The 15,147-nt window shown below is 36.6% G+C and overlaps 1 protein-coding gene across 2 annotated transcripts in view; it reads left to right on the top strand.

Moving 5' to 3' along the window:
• The window catches only part of LOC126752046 (uncharacterized), a 61,925-nt gene that overhangs the window by 19,487 nt on the left and 27,291 nt on the right, over positions 1-15,147 (top strand). The gene's annotated exons all lie outside the window — the stretch shown is intronic.

Here is a 15,147-nt window from a genome sequence, read left to right as displayed (position 1 = left end):
AGGGCCTGAACTTCTTCATCACGGTGGGTCCTCAAACCTTAAAGGAGCTACTGCGCAAGGAAGAAAGAGTAGGCAGAGAGAGGTATTGGCAACAGCTTCCAAGGCATGCACCGTGACAAGTTGCTAAGGGGGGTTACAATTTCAGCAGGTTTAAATATGTAATCAACCTGCCTAAGATCAAACTCAGGCTACTTGCCGCTTTCTATACAGGCTATTGTAAGCTGAAAAAGCACTTACATAACATGGGCCTATATCCTTGTGCAAATTGCCGGTTCTGCGACAGGGAGCCTGAAACTCCATAACACCTACTAATGGACTGCATAACAGTTTGCAGACGCAGGACAAAGGCCCTTGGGTCCAGGTTTCCAAATAGGGATTACATCACCTCACTAGCACCTAGCAGTATATTGCAATTTACCAATATGCTAGGGCTAGGTGGGTCATTGTGACTTAGGGAAGGCATAATAGATCTTAGGTCGCAGTGCAAACTTCATCTATTTATTTTATCTTATATATTAATTACGAAAAAATAAGATAATGGATAGCGAAGTGTCTTCCTATTAATATTAAGAGCTCATATTTGCAGAGAATTTTTTCAGGTGCCTAAAAATTAATTTTTCAAGGTAGAAAGTGAGAAAAAAATAATCGATTATTTTTGTGCCACAAAGTGTGTATATACATATGTATGTATGTATGTATATATATTATTTTTTTATTTTTTATATTTTTTTTTGATCCACCCTAATGCATACATATGTAAGTACTTATGAACAACAATTTTTATTGTTACTCTGGCATGTCATTCATTTGTCGGCTATTTTGTTTGGGTAATACAATCAATTTTGTAGTTGTTGTTACGTGTTAAATTTTTGTTGCTTGTAATTTCTCAATTATTTACTATTGCTAAGTGCCAACTTACTTAATTGCTTGAGTATGTGTGATAACAAAGTGTTATTACGACTTTATACACCGCAGGCCATTTAACAAAAGGGTATAATTGCTTTGTTCGCTAAAATTTTGTTGTGAAGTGTAAGAATATTATGTGTATAAAAGTGTATCAAAGAGCTTCTTGCTCTCCCAAGAAGTAGTAATCGAACAAACAATCAGTCTAAGTGAAAAAGGCTGGCATAGTCTTAGTACTTAACGGAATGACTGGAGAAAGAGCTCACAAATGGTCCATATAAGTTTTCCTAGTTGTCCTTTCGATTACACACTATCTAAAGCTGCAAGATTCAATGCCAGCAGTTATTGTTCTGAATTAGTGCTTGATCTCTGCGAGACTGTGCAGAACTATAAATTCCGAAAAACCATTGTGGTTCCATGATTAGTAACCTTTAAAAATATTTATCAAGATTCTCATTTTCACATAAAGTATACTTCTAGACCGTCCTTTCAAAGTGTCTTGCTTCGTGTAAACAATCTTCCGAGTGGCACACGCCAGCATCTCCTCTCCCAAAAAAGGGAATAGACATCGTCCACCCACCATGAATTTGTTCCTCCTGGACAAACCGTCAACGTCAAGTTTTACGTGGAAGTCCTCAAGAGACTCAAACGAAGGGTCAATCGAGTCCGTCAAGACATCGCAACCGCTTGGAAGTTGGACCACGACAACGCCCCGGCTCACACCGCCTTTCTTGTGAACAGCTACTTAACCAAGGCTGGCATCCCAACGCTTCCGCAGCATTTTGAGACGACAGAGGGGAGCCAAGCAGCATGCACCTCGGCTTTCAAGGCTATTCAAGAGAATGCCTTCCGTGACGCCTTCAATGCTTGGAAATCTTCGAAGTTTAATCTTAAAACATAAATCTAGAAAGTTATCAAACATTTTATCTGTCGTCTTCTCATCGAATAATTTCCGATTTGCTTCAAAGTTAACTCGCTTTTCCTTACTTCTTACTGTACTTAGGTTCGTTAGCACTACGTTATTTTTCCACTACTTATAATATTGTCAGCGGAATTCCATTGTACTCGCAACTTCGTTGCAAAATACTTCAACGATTTATTGTAAACACATATTCTCCACTTGTAGATATTAGGCTTAATAGTGCAATGCGATTTCGCTCAAAGTGCAAGTGCACTTATGTACAGAAGTGAAAGCAGTTCAAGAATCTTCTACTTGCACCTAATAATTGATTGACGACGAAACGAGCATTGAATATAAAGCGTTGGATTATAATGTATTTAACACACTTCTAACTGTTTTTCTGTTTTTCTCGGATATCAGAAAAACATATTTATATAAACCGTAAAGTAGGCCAGCTGTCATATCAGAAAGAAAACAATCGACAGGGAAAGGGCATAACTATATTTTAAGTAAGAACCTTAAGTGTCTCCAGTTAAATAAGTTTATTTTTTAGCCCCTAAGATTGACTCAAAAATTCTTTTAAAGCTTGAAGGGTTAATGGAAGATGTCTCATCCTACTAATATTATTACAATTCTACTTCTTCTTTATTGGGGTTGATTTGATTTGCCTATAGATAAAAAATTAAGTGGTTTCCATCATAACGTCCGAAAGCACTCTAGCCATTCGTGTGAAATGTCGTCCAGTAGGCTCAAAAAGCTTTAAACTTGAAACGCAAAGTAAGGCCCGTTCTCTTGGAACTTACATGCATTAAATTAAGCACTTCGGTAGTATATCAATTGGAGATTTCAAGTGTAGTCTGGTCCTTCTCCACTTGGTCTTTCCAAAGTAGTGGATGTCTTCTTCTTCCTCTGTACTGTGTCGAATACTCTCAGAGCTGGAGTATTTTCATACATTCGGACGGTATGACTATGTCAGTGGCGTTTCATGTCTCGTACAGCTCATCGTTCCATCGACTGCAGTATTCGCCAACCATGTGGCAGGACAGTTGGATCTACGTATCCGAAACCGAAACAGACCCGAATTTTTTATCCGGTCAAAGACTTTCAACTCGGCAAAATGCTGTCGCTACAACAACGATGAGTGACTTATCGATTTTGGTCTTTGTTCCTCGAGAAAGGAATAATATCAATTAGCGTATTTTAATAGATCTCAGTTCACTTTACACCTTTTTTCTTTGAAAAAGTATAAGGCCTTAAGTTGCGTTTTCCATAATACCCTTTCTTCAAAGGTGATACACTGATTATAGCGACTCTCCAACTTTTCGATACCATTTTTGGAGTTCAACTTGTTCTTTGCTTCAAAATTGGCCTCTGTTTCGGCAATCACTTCTTCATTCGACGAAAATTTCTTCCCAGCGTGTATTCTTTTGAGATCTGAGAAAGGAAAACTGTCGCTGGGACAAATATAGAGAATACAGTAACTGCGGAAGCAATTAGAAGTCCAATTTTTACTATCGTTTTTACTGACTTGTGACACGGTGCATTGTCTAGATGAAACATCACTTTCTTTTTCTTCAAATGCAGCCGTTTTTCGGCGATTTCTTCCTCCAAACGGTCCAATAACGCTTTGTAATAGTCGCTGTTGATGGCCCTTTCTTTTTCAATGTAGTCAATAAAAAATATTCCTTGCGCATCCCAAAATACAGACGCCATAACATTGCCAGCCGAGTGTTACCTTTTTCCATGCTTTGTAGTGGGTTCAATGTATGCAGTCTACTCGGATGACTGCCGTTTGGACATCGGTATGAAATGCTGGAGTCATTTTTCATCCATTGTCATATGGACGCAAAAATTCGGGCTTATTACGATTTAACATCTCCAACCACAACTCCGGACGATTCGGTTCGTCGTCGTTGGTTTTGGTCAAAAGTTAGTTCGCTCTTGCACCCACTTTGTACAGAGCTTTCTCATACCCAAATATTCTTAAATGATTATGATATATGCAATCAGTTGAAATTTTTAGAGTGCCTGCTATCTCTTACAACTTCACTTTACAGGCTTCCGAAATCATTTTGCGGACTTTTTGATATTTTGGTCGGTTGCAAACTCTTTTATGAGTTCAACGCGCTCATCGTCTTCGTTGCTTATTTTACCACGTCTAAACTTAGCATAGCAAACCTTAATGATTTATTTTCCTGAAACAGTCTCCGAAAACTTGTCATCAAGTCAAGTTTTTGCTTCAAATGTATTTTTTCCCCCAAAAAGCAATATTTTATCAATATGCCACTTTACTTTTTTCGGTTTTTTTTTCACAATAACAAGAGTAGATTCACTCAAAATGATAGAATTCATAAACTAGTGATCCAACAGCTGTCAAATTTATGCACGCGACTTTTAAAATTTAGCACTAAATATAAAACGTATGGCTTAAATTTTAGTAGCGCCATCTATGTATGTGTCAAAGCGAGGACTTTTCAATTGGCCAATAATGCAACGTAATTCCACTCGAAATCCAGGAGACGACAGTGAATCTTTACATTGAATTTATGATTCAATTGAATTTATAATTTGATAGATTTTTGAACTAGTTTAGTGGTTCAAAGTAACAGGAGATAATCTTCGTTTTAAAAAATTTGTATATGCCCAGAGTGTAGAAAATATACAAAAAATCGAAGCTAATTGATAAATTTAAGATATTTACACCGAAGCAGAAAAATAACAGTCATTCAAATATAAATATTTATAATATTAAATATAATATTTTTCATGAAAAAATGCACTTTTTCAGGTTGAAAATTTATATTTTCTGCGGTATCTTTGAACAACACATGAAAAGTGATCTAGCGCCTCGTGAATAAGTATTTCCTTATATCAAGTGAACTTAAGAAAGTCAATTGCGATGTTAAAGTCCCGCGTGCTTTTTTGCGGTTTTGCGGAATACCTTTTTGTTTAACATACTTGTATTTAAGTTCACCTTGAGTATACATTAGATATTACATATTCGTATCGATATCCGCAAATTATATTATCGAAGACATGTGACAGTATAATTAACTGTAAAAATAGCTAGATAATGGCTACTAAATTTTATAATCCATCGTGTAATGCAATTTGTGTCAATATTTATTGCTGGAACCGCGAAAGGTGCGATTTATGTACGTCATTAAATATTAAAAATTTTATTGCAAGTGTCGTTGTTTTGATAAGCAGCAAACCGAGTGGTGAGCTCTAACTGACCCCACGTTCAATTACAATGCCAAGGTTAGTTGTTAACTACATATAACTTGTTTTTAATATTTTTTACTGATATAAGTTGCTATTTACTGATAGATTTGTTTACGCTGTGCTGTGCACTATGTTAGGGTGAACCTTTAAAAATGAAATGAAAGTTTTTTTTTTTTGGAAATTTTAAAATTTTTTACAATAATAAATAAATGAGTCAAAATATTACAAATTAATTAGTTTAAAACCCTTTTGGACACTATTCAGATGCGTCACATAAAGGTTAAACTTTATTTTATTTTAACGCTAAAATCAAACCTAATTTTTTCCGTTAAATACGTGTTTGTGAACTTATTTTTTAAAGCGTCAGTGTGTTTAAACTACGAAAATCTACCTAAAAAAGTTTGTTTTAATTAAAGTACCACCCTAATGATTATTGACTTATGCACATATGGAAATAAAGCATCATGTTTATAAATAAATTTAATGTATTTTTTACTATGTGATGCAATTAATTTCGCATTTAACTTATCGCTATTGATTATCTCTTGAGTTAGAAAGTTATTGCTTGAAACAAAATATTATCAACTCTCGGTGGCAAGGTTGTATTTTTATATTCTATATATATACATATATTTTGAAATATTATTTTTGAATATACAAACCTATGTACGTAGAAATTAAATTTATTTGGTTTTTTGTCGATAATTCAGTTGAATGAACTTAAAAAAGTGCTCGTAAAATAAAGTTCAACGTTAATATTTGCTCAGTTCAAAAAATTTATAAGGAAAGAGACTCCAAAAATATTCAGTTAACCCTACTTCAATGTCATTAAAGGACAGATTTTTCTTGAAAATATATTCCAAAATATAAATGCTGTTCGTAAGCTTCGAATAAGAACGCAGTTCCTAAATTTGTTCTTAAAAGACCTGTACATTACCTTAGGCCCTTGCATTGACTAATGACTTTCATTGTATAGGGGATTCATTTCGAGGTTTCCCACATTTTTTATCATTGAAAAGAACATTCTTTGGCATTTATTTTTTGATGATTATCTCTTTCAAATATTGGCCGCGGCTACGTCTCTGATAGTCTATTCGGTCGATTATTATCCAATAATGAATGCTGGGTCTCAAGATAGGTGATGGTGTTGCGAATAATACGCTCAGTAGGCTGATTATGTTGAGTGAGCAAGCGTTACACGAAACATATTTTCTTTATGATGAAATGCTGAATTTTCAAAAATAAAGTTGAACGTTTTGTAAACGTCTGATATTAAGCAAAGTCTCTCTTGGATGATGAAATGCCAAATAATACTGAACAAAAATAACATGACAGCCTGAGAACACTCCCGACTGATCTGATATTGAACAAAGTATTTCTACTGGATCACCCGTTATTAGCCATTATACACTAAAACGAAAATGTTTGAAGGGTTTCTAATTAACTTTCTCGAACTCAGCTCCATCCACTAAGCATCGTCCAAAAGCTGGGTGGTGTTTGACCACAAAACAAATAAAAATATAAATAGACTTGCCACTATAACTGACCATATCATTATGACACATCTAAAAGCACTTGTTTAGTTATTCATGACTCTGACATGTCAACAAAAACCATTGAGCTCCACTAATGTCAACTGTTATAATTTTAACTTGAAGGTGTCACCAATGGAGTACCTACAACACACGCATCCGCCTGAAATTATACCCATTCATTTTCGAAAATCACCAACAATTTGGTGACACTTCAGTGGAACGCAATGGCATTGACTATTAGTGACGCCTCTTTTTTCACGCTTGACGTCATAATGGCACAATCGGGGATACACGCAAAGAAAATTATAAATATGAACCTGTTAAACAATATTTACACTTGATTACTACTCAATCATTTGTGCTGCATACGAAAAGTAACGGAAAAATATGATTTTTATTACAAGTTAACGGGCAGTGGTCGTGTTATGATGGGGAAGTACGAGCTGTTTGCTCGATTTTTGTCAATTGAGCAATTGTGTGATGACTGCTGATTACTGTGCGTCATTAACGAATCGATAAATGTATGTATGTTTGTTTAGACATACAATCGATGATTTATAAAACAAATGGAATACTTTTACAAGAGGTTTGAATATAAATATATTAGAATTAGTAGAATTGTCATATTTTTTGTTTTCTGCGACCTTGTTGCTTTATAAGTTCTATTATGAGTCGAAATTCTTCCTAGCGATCAAAGCAAACATCTGTACATTTAGAATTTTCTATATTGTTGGATGAAAAAATTTATCCGGACGCTGCTTGTATTTCATTTAATAATTTCAAAAAGACGTTGAGAACTGCAGACAGATTTGGAAAATGAACGAAATGAGAGCCACATTGCTTAGTTTAAACTTACATCGACTTTTTGTCGATTTATTGAAAGAACTGCGATGTCGAGGTGTCCATTTAACAGTTTAGAAAATATGCGATAATATTCCCAACGGTCCAAACTATGTATTTTCATATTATGGTGATACTTTTTATTAACCAAAGTACATGAGGCGTCTTCGATGTTGTCTTTTTATTTTTTGTTTGTTAAATTCCATTATTCTGTTAGTTCGCCTTTTCTGCGTTTTGTCCGAAGTTCAGTAATCTTGGCTAGGTTGTTTGAGCTTGACGTTTTGAAAGCGATCCCTAATTGACAAGGAAGAATAGGTCGCTACGAAAACTGATCTCTGAGACGTCCAACATAAAACATTTCGCCAGACCGAGTGATAACCGACAATCAATGGACTTATTGAGAGAACACTTCGGTGAGCAGATAATTTCACGTTTTGAGCCGGTCGATTGGCCACCAATTTCATGTTATAACACAACGTTAGACTTTTTGCTGTGTAGATATTTCAAGTCTAAAGTACTTATATGCGGACATTCCCGTTTCGACTCAAGTCAATTGTGTCAATCGCCAGTTACCAAGTCGAATCTTCAAAAATTAAATGCCAAAGAATGTTCTTTCGAATGATAAAAAGCATTCTCCATTAAATTTGAAGTTTCTGGGGGTTTTCTAAAGAAAAAGGGAACCTCGAAATGGATCACCCTATATATGAAACGATTCAAAAAAAGTCAGTCCCTAGATCTCGAAACCTTATCAAGTTCACTAACCATCCAATGGTAACTAATTATTCTCCTTAGATCTTTGTGTACCCTTTCATGCTATAAGAAATGCTCTGAAGGGTATTGTAGCTTCGAAGCAACCGAAGTTACCTTTTTCTTTGCTTTAAATATAAATATAAAATATGTCGTACTCGCGCTGCTTTGCCTGTCAGGTGTTGGAACTTGTCCATTGTCTAAAGTCCAAAAATTTTCTGATGAATTTCTTCAACATTCATATCACGCTTCATTGCCCAATTATTAAAACATCTATTATCTTTGTCTCCGGCTGCTAAAAATTTTTATTCTGAGTGTTGCGCTTCCAACCAATAGTAATAAACTTTTCACATACGTATAAACTATAGATATATACAGACACTTTTCATTACATTTTCTATGTTTACAAATTTAAATGGGTATGTGCTTTAAATGGTCTGAAGGTCTCATATCAATATACATTCTATACATATGGTATTATACATACTAATGTATCTATGAATATATTTAGTGTAGGTAAACATAAACAGAACGTTCAACTGGCGTGTAACAGTTACAGCCAAAGTTGATATACGCAGTGAACTATGGCTACATTGGATCACCAGACATTTCGTTGTTGTTTTACATACATACATATGTACATATATCATTGTCTATGTTACATACTCACTTACATGCGTTAAAGTATTATCGTCACGGCCACTCCTGAATAATTAATGATAGCTTTGTATATCCAGATCGGTCGTGCAGTCTGTGTTCTCTTCTTTTTATTTATTTCTCTAATTTTCGTTATGCTTCGTTGCCTTATTTGTTAATTTAGCGTTTTATGGATTTTACGTTTTTGTAAAGTATGGAATTGAAAATAAATATTTATAAAAAAACAAGTTCCGACTTTAGAAAAATAGCAAGGGAAAAATAATTTACAACAACTATTAGTTTAGACTTGGTGCAAGTTTACGAAATCAAGTAGGATATTGGAGGTTAGACTAGATCTCTATTTTTTGTGTGTTTTAATGTCATAACATTTTTTTAGGCATCAATATCTTATCATATACTATATAAAATATTTTGAACTTCTGCAAGAAACAACAACTTCTGCTGAAGAGCATGTTATGTTGTGTCTAAGAACTCGTTCTGTCTGTTTTTAAGACCCTAAACTATTATAGCTAAGAGGTTTTGATTCGAACATTGTATTTTCTTTATTCGAACTAGAAAATCTAACATTCCTTTTTTCGAACCTGCGTGAAACGTTCAGTGAAAACGCGTTGACTCCATTTTCGGCCTTTCATTTACTCTTCGACTGAAACTATTATATTCGCGCAGTTCTTTCCTTTAAAATTTGAGCGTATTTTGTTAAAAAAACATGTAGAATATTATTATTCAAAGTATTGCCCATCTGAATATCTTTCTGTCAAATCCTGGAATCCATTCCAAAAGTATTTCGCTAGCTTGGCGGCCAAGAATGAATCAAACCAATTTTTGATATCCTGTTCTCTTATGTACCGTATTTCAGTGAGGGCGTTCTGTATCCACCCGACCAAATAGTTAACAGAAGGGACAAGATGTGAGCTATAAAGCGGTGAGGCGAAACCTTCCAGCCGCTGGATTCCAAACATCTTTTAACCGGTCATGTAACATGAGTCCGTGCTTTCTAGACTTTTTCCGGCAAACGTTCGACCCAAATTAATGAGGTGTTGCCGGTAGCGTTCCTCGTTAATAGTTTCACCCGGTTTTAGAACCGCCTTTGTAATTCCATCAATTACTTTGGCGTCATGGATATTCGGTTTTGTCTTTGATTTGACTGGTTGAACAGGTTTCACTTATGCTATTTTGAGGGTTGTCACAATGCATCCGATTTTAATCACTAGTCACAATCCTATGCTATGGCGACTTCTTTTTGTAAAGAGTGATCCATTTCCAGGTTCCCTACTTATTTAAAGAAAAAACCTTGTTTTTTGAAGACTATCTCTTTCAAATGTTGGCCGCGTCTACGTCTCGGATGATCCATTCGTTGAGTGCTATTTGCGATGGCTCGTTCGAGCATTTCGACATGTAACTGGTGAATGACACGCGTGATGTTTTGCTCCAAAGCCAAAATCGAAGCGGGATTGTCCACATAGACTTTAGACTTTACATAACCCCACAGGAAAAAGTCTATAGGTGTGATATCACACGATCTTGGTGGCCAATCAACCGACCCAAAACGTGAAATTATCTGCTCACCGAAGTAGTCTCTCAATAAATCTATTGATTGATGCGATATATGGGATGTCACGCCGTTTTGTTGAAACCAAATGTCGCTGTGATCACGAGCTTCAATTTCGGGCATCATGGCGCAAAAACGGTCGGCCATTGACGGTTGCGTTCTCACCGGCGTCATTTTTGAAGAAATATGGATCGATGATTCCACCGGCCCACAAATCACACCAAACCGTGGTTTTTTCTAGATGAAATGGCAGCTCTTGAATCTCTTCAAGTTGGCCCTCGTCCCAAATGCGGCTATTTTGCTTGTTTACATACAGATTGAGCCAGAAATGGATCTTTAGCCGTTGATTTGGCTGGTTCGGCAAGTTTCACATATGATTTTTAAGTTGTCTTAATGGATCCATTTCTCATTACTGGTCACAATCCGATGCAAAAAGCGACTTCGTTTTGTAGCTTTCAAGCAGCAATCGTCTTGTATCGTACCTCGACTTCAATTTATACTGCTGCTTTTAAACATTTTGAAATGGCTGCTTGAGTGACTTCCAAAAATCGTGCGAACTCTGCTTTGTTGGGCAACAATCTTCGTTGAGTCATGCTCCCAATCTTCTTCCAAGCCAAACCACTTTTGGCACGTTCGCTCAGCAGATTCAGCATAAACTACCGTGGCGAATCGCATCAGACCTCAGATATGTGAAAGAGAGGGACAAAATTACATATACTGATAAATAGATGAGAGAGAGGGAGAGAGAAAGAAAGAAATCGCGAGTAAGTCTTAATTAAACAGAACAGGACAGAATACCAGACTGAATTGATAAAGTTCTCAAGGTAGTATTTTTTATGTACTCTAAACGTTTCCGGAGTTTTACCTGGGTCGAGCCTGTCAACTCAGCATTTTTTTAATTATTCAGGATAGTAGTTCCCTCATTACCAGCTGAATGAACTCTTCATAATGTTCGTCGGCTTCCGTCGTAAAACTTCTATAATATGGCAGGAGTTTTGTTATAACATTTCATGAAATGAATTTTTATCTCTTCACCGGCTATTTACGACTTCTCATTCATAGGAGTGCACCGTATATAAGTATTTTGTATGTCGAGCATGCTCTGGAATTCTCATTAAGCATATTAGAACGCGTCGACGCATTTAATGCGTGTCCCATTAAAATAATGTTTCTCATGTGTTTTATTTGCAATCACACATTCTCTTATACTGTTGCGCTCCATGCATGTATAATTAGGTGTATGTATGTATGTATGTACAGCTATCTAAGTATGTTTGTATCTACAAGACAGTCTTTTTTGCAGTTAATTGACACATTGCCTTATCGCGTTGACTTTACTCCCACCAGAGTTGCCCTCAAATGTCCTTGAACAAGATAACGACGCGTTGGAAAGTGCCTCCCCTTTTTCCTTTCCTTTCCTACATACACACTATGCGTCGCTCAAATGCTTGAAAATCGCTTCAATTGCGCTAGAATATTCATACTCGCGTTTGACGGTTGATATAATGAAAATCACTCGCTATACACTGATGTACATGCTTGTGCTAAAAAATAGCATTAGTTTATATGTTGAAGCATCTGTTAAAGTATCAAAAATCAGATAATTAAATAGACATTTTTTTGATAGGAAATTTTCTGATTTTGTGTAAAGGTCATTCTTAATACGTATGTCAAATTTTCGACTTGGTTTAACTCAGCAACAGTGAAATGATGAACTAAATTCAGTTTTTGGCGATGAAGCTCCATCAATGCCCAGTCTTTATCGATAGTATGGTGCATTCAATTGAGGTCGTAGATCACTCCAAGACGAATTTCGTGAAGGTCGTCCAAAATCAGTTGTTTTTCCGGAAACTATTGATGCTGTGCACATAATAATATTGCAAGATCGTCATGTGACGATGAAGGAACAGAATACATATGTACATACAATAATGCGTGGACATTTGACTGTAAAAAAATTTTTCCCCGTTGCATCCCAGGCATGTTTTAGGGTGGTAAGGATTAAAACAGTTGGCACCGAGGTCATTCATCGGTAGGCCCAGGAAACGTGCTGTTTCGACAATGTCTCACCATAAGGAGAGAGATGTCAGATGTGTACGGTTAGCAGGACATGCAAATATGTCAGAGTTGATTCTGAATAAGTAGCAGTTTCACCTGCTACAGTTCCAGAACAAAGCTGTGCAAGGATCACTCTCGATTGTCGCGGCAACTCGAGCTCGTCGTCTGCAATGAGTGGTGGTTTGACTCCAAGTATGCCATTCACTGAAAGGGAGTCGGTGAAGGTGTTTATGGCTCATGTCTGAAGTTGGTTGCGTACGAAGTCTAGTCTTATGTCGTCGACATAGTTGAGGAAGGACCTCTTGAGGCTCCTAAGAAGCGGTTCCGCTTCAAGCAGATAACTGCAGGGGTGATTTCTGCGAAAACACTCCAGCAGATATTGCTTTAAGAAGAGTTCATTATGATCCTTCACTGCATCTAGGCAATCATATTGGTGTGCCGTATTTAAGGACTGCCTTGTATATTGCCAACAATGTTTCTTTGTCTTTTCCCCATGTGCTAGCCGGCAACGACTTGAGGATTTTGTTGCGGGTTTGTACTTTGGCAATAATAGCGGTCGTGTGAGGAGTGAAGGAGCACAGGCTGTCGAATGTCATACCTGTGGTTTTAGGGTTATTGACAGTTGGAATTTTAACGCAATTCACTGCAATATTAAGGTCAAGTCTGTACTGTTCCTAGTGAGCACCATATTGTAAAAACGATAAAGCGATTTTCGAGGATTAAAATTAGTTTTTGTTCTCTTCAAAAAAGTTATAGAAACAGTGTTTGGAAGTCCTGGATCAACTCAAGCCCGCACTTAACCCATCATTACATTCTTGATTGCTCCCAGTCATTCCCAACTAGGCACTATTAGTATATTTTTTAGTTTCTTCCACCCTGGGAGTCCTATTTAATGGATCTCCATAATGCCTGGTTTCTAAATAAGATCTCAGAGACAAAACTCATGTGATCAATTATGATATTGAGTCCCTTTTAATGGATTAGGCTACATTTCCTACCTTAGTATACATGATGGTGCTTTTTTTATTGTTCGGAACTGTCCAAACTCAGAACACTTGTGCAAACATAAGTGTTTACTATAGATTTAAGTGCGTACACCTACTATTATACCACGTAAACATTCAACTCTTTATTACAAATATAGAGTGCCAAGAATTAGTCATTTTTTACCATCATGCTGAGGCTTACTTGTGATGTAACTAAAATTTATCGAACTTCGGGTATTTTTTTTACAAAATTAATTACATACCATTTTTTGTTCTATTTTCCTTCTTACTAACTTAATATCTATTTATTACTCACACGCGAATATCTGTGTTTAATTGCACATTACAAACATCGGCATTGTTTTGCTGCCTTATCATTTGTTACATTGGCATTGCTTCAGTAGTATTGATGATTGCGCTAAAATAAAGTTAAAACAATAATAGTAGGTCGATTGATTCTTAGCTGGGGTTAGTAAGTTTTCATAGGTCTGATTTTCTTCTCAAACTTTTCAGTTAATCAGTTTCTTCTAGAATATAAGTATATATATTCCTATATAGAGGTTTAGGTTAGGTAAATCTGTTAGGCCAATACATAAGCCACGCATAGACCAGTTTTGATCCTTTGCGATACCAGATGGAGTTCAGTTGCTAAGTCCAAGAGGAGTAGTCATCCTTTAGGATGTCTGCGCTTGACGCGAATTTTAACAGACTCTGCGGCCTCACTATCGATACCTCCTCCAGTGTATCATACCGTGGGACCTCAGATGCTTACAGCGTAGTACAAGAGATAAAGAGAGAGATCTAAACATTTCCTATAGTCTTTTCGATCTGTCAGATGCATTTTGCGGGCGTGTGTCGCCACCAGACAGTGACCAGTAATTTTGTGTACTTCCGATCTACCGTTTTGTACATGACTTTTGCAGTCTTGCACCCAGGTAGCTTGTTCCATCGTGTTTTGATTTTCTTTACCATGCTTCTGTCGAGATCGTCGTATAGGCAAAGCAAAGGTTTCGCAATGTTTATCACGTTTTCGGATGATAGCCGTACACCATTCTTGGCAATCTCGTCCACTATTTCATTGCCCGCGATGCCTTTGTGGCCTGGCACCCAGTAGAAGTGAACTTGTTTACTTCTGGCAACACTTTCTACAGCCGCCCTGCTTCCCAAGACACTTCTGGCCGATATGTGATACGAGGTTACTGTCTTGATTGCTGCTTGGCTGTCTACGTAGATGTTGATTCTGGAATAGCCTGCAGGTGCAAAGACCTCAGCTTGAAATATACTGCAGTCCATTTTCGAGTCATCCGTATAGATGTTTAGAGTGTTTCACGTAGCTACATAAGTATATACCTTTACGCCAGCTATCTTTTTTGAAAAGCGAAGGGTCATAGTACCAGTCTTTTTACCAACCAAGCTATGCTTTCTATATGTAACTAGTCGTCTTTCTGCGCAGTTTTCAGCGAAGAGGTCTATAGTACCAGTTCAAGAGCCGCCGTTGGAGTTGTTCTTAAAGCTTACGTTATACACAGCGTAGCGAGCTTTTCGGAAAATTTTTCTCACCAACTCTGGGGGCCTATTCTGTAACTCGATTCGAAAATAAATTTACTCGAATTCGGATTTTTTATATTTTGTAACTCGATTTTCGGATTTTCAAGCCAATTTTCCATTAAAATATTCGTTAGCAGGTTTAGTACCAGTTATAGAAGACAAAAACGAATATGAAGTTTTTTTTCATAAAACTTTCAC

The sequence above is a fragment of the Bactrocera neohumeralis genome, chromosome 3 (genome assembly GCF_024586455.1).
Source record: "Bactrocera neohumeralis isolate Rockhampton chromosome 3, APGP_CSIRO_Bneo_wtdbg2-racon-allhic-juicebox.fasta_v2, whole genome shotgun sequence".
NCBI lineage: Eukaryota > Metazoa > Arthropoda > Insecta > Diptera > Tephritidae > Bactrocera > Bactrocera neohumeralis.
The sequence above is the reverse complement of the archived record's forward strand: the minus strand, read 5'-3'. Positions and strand labels throughout refer to the sequence as shown.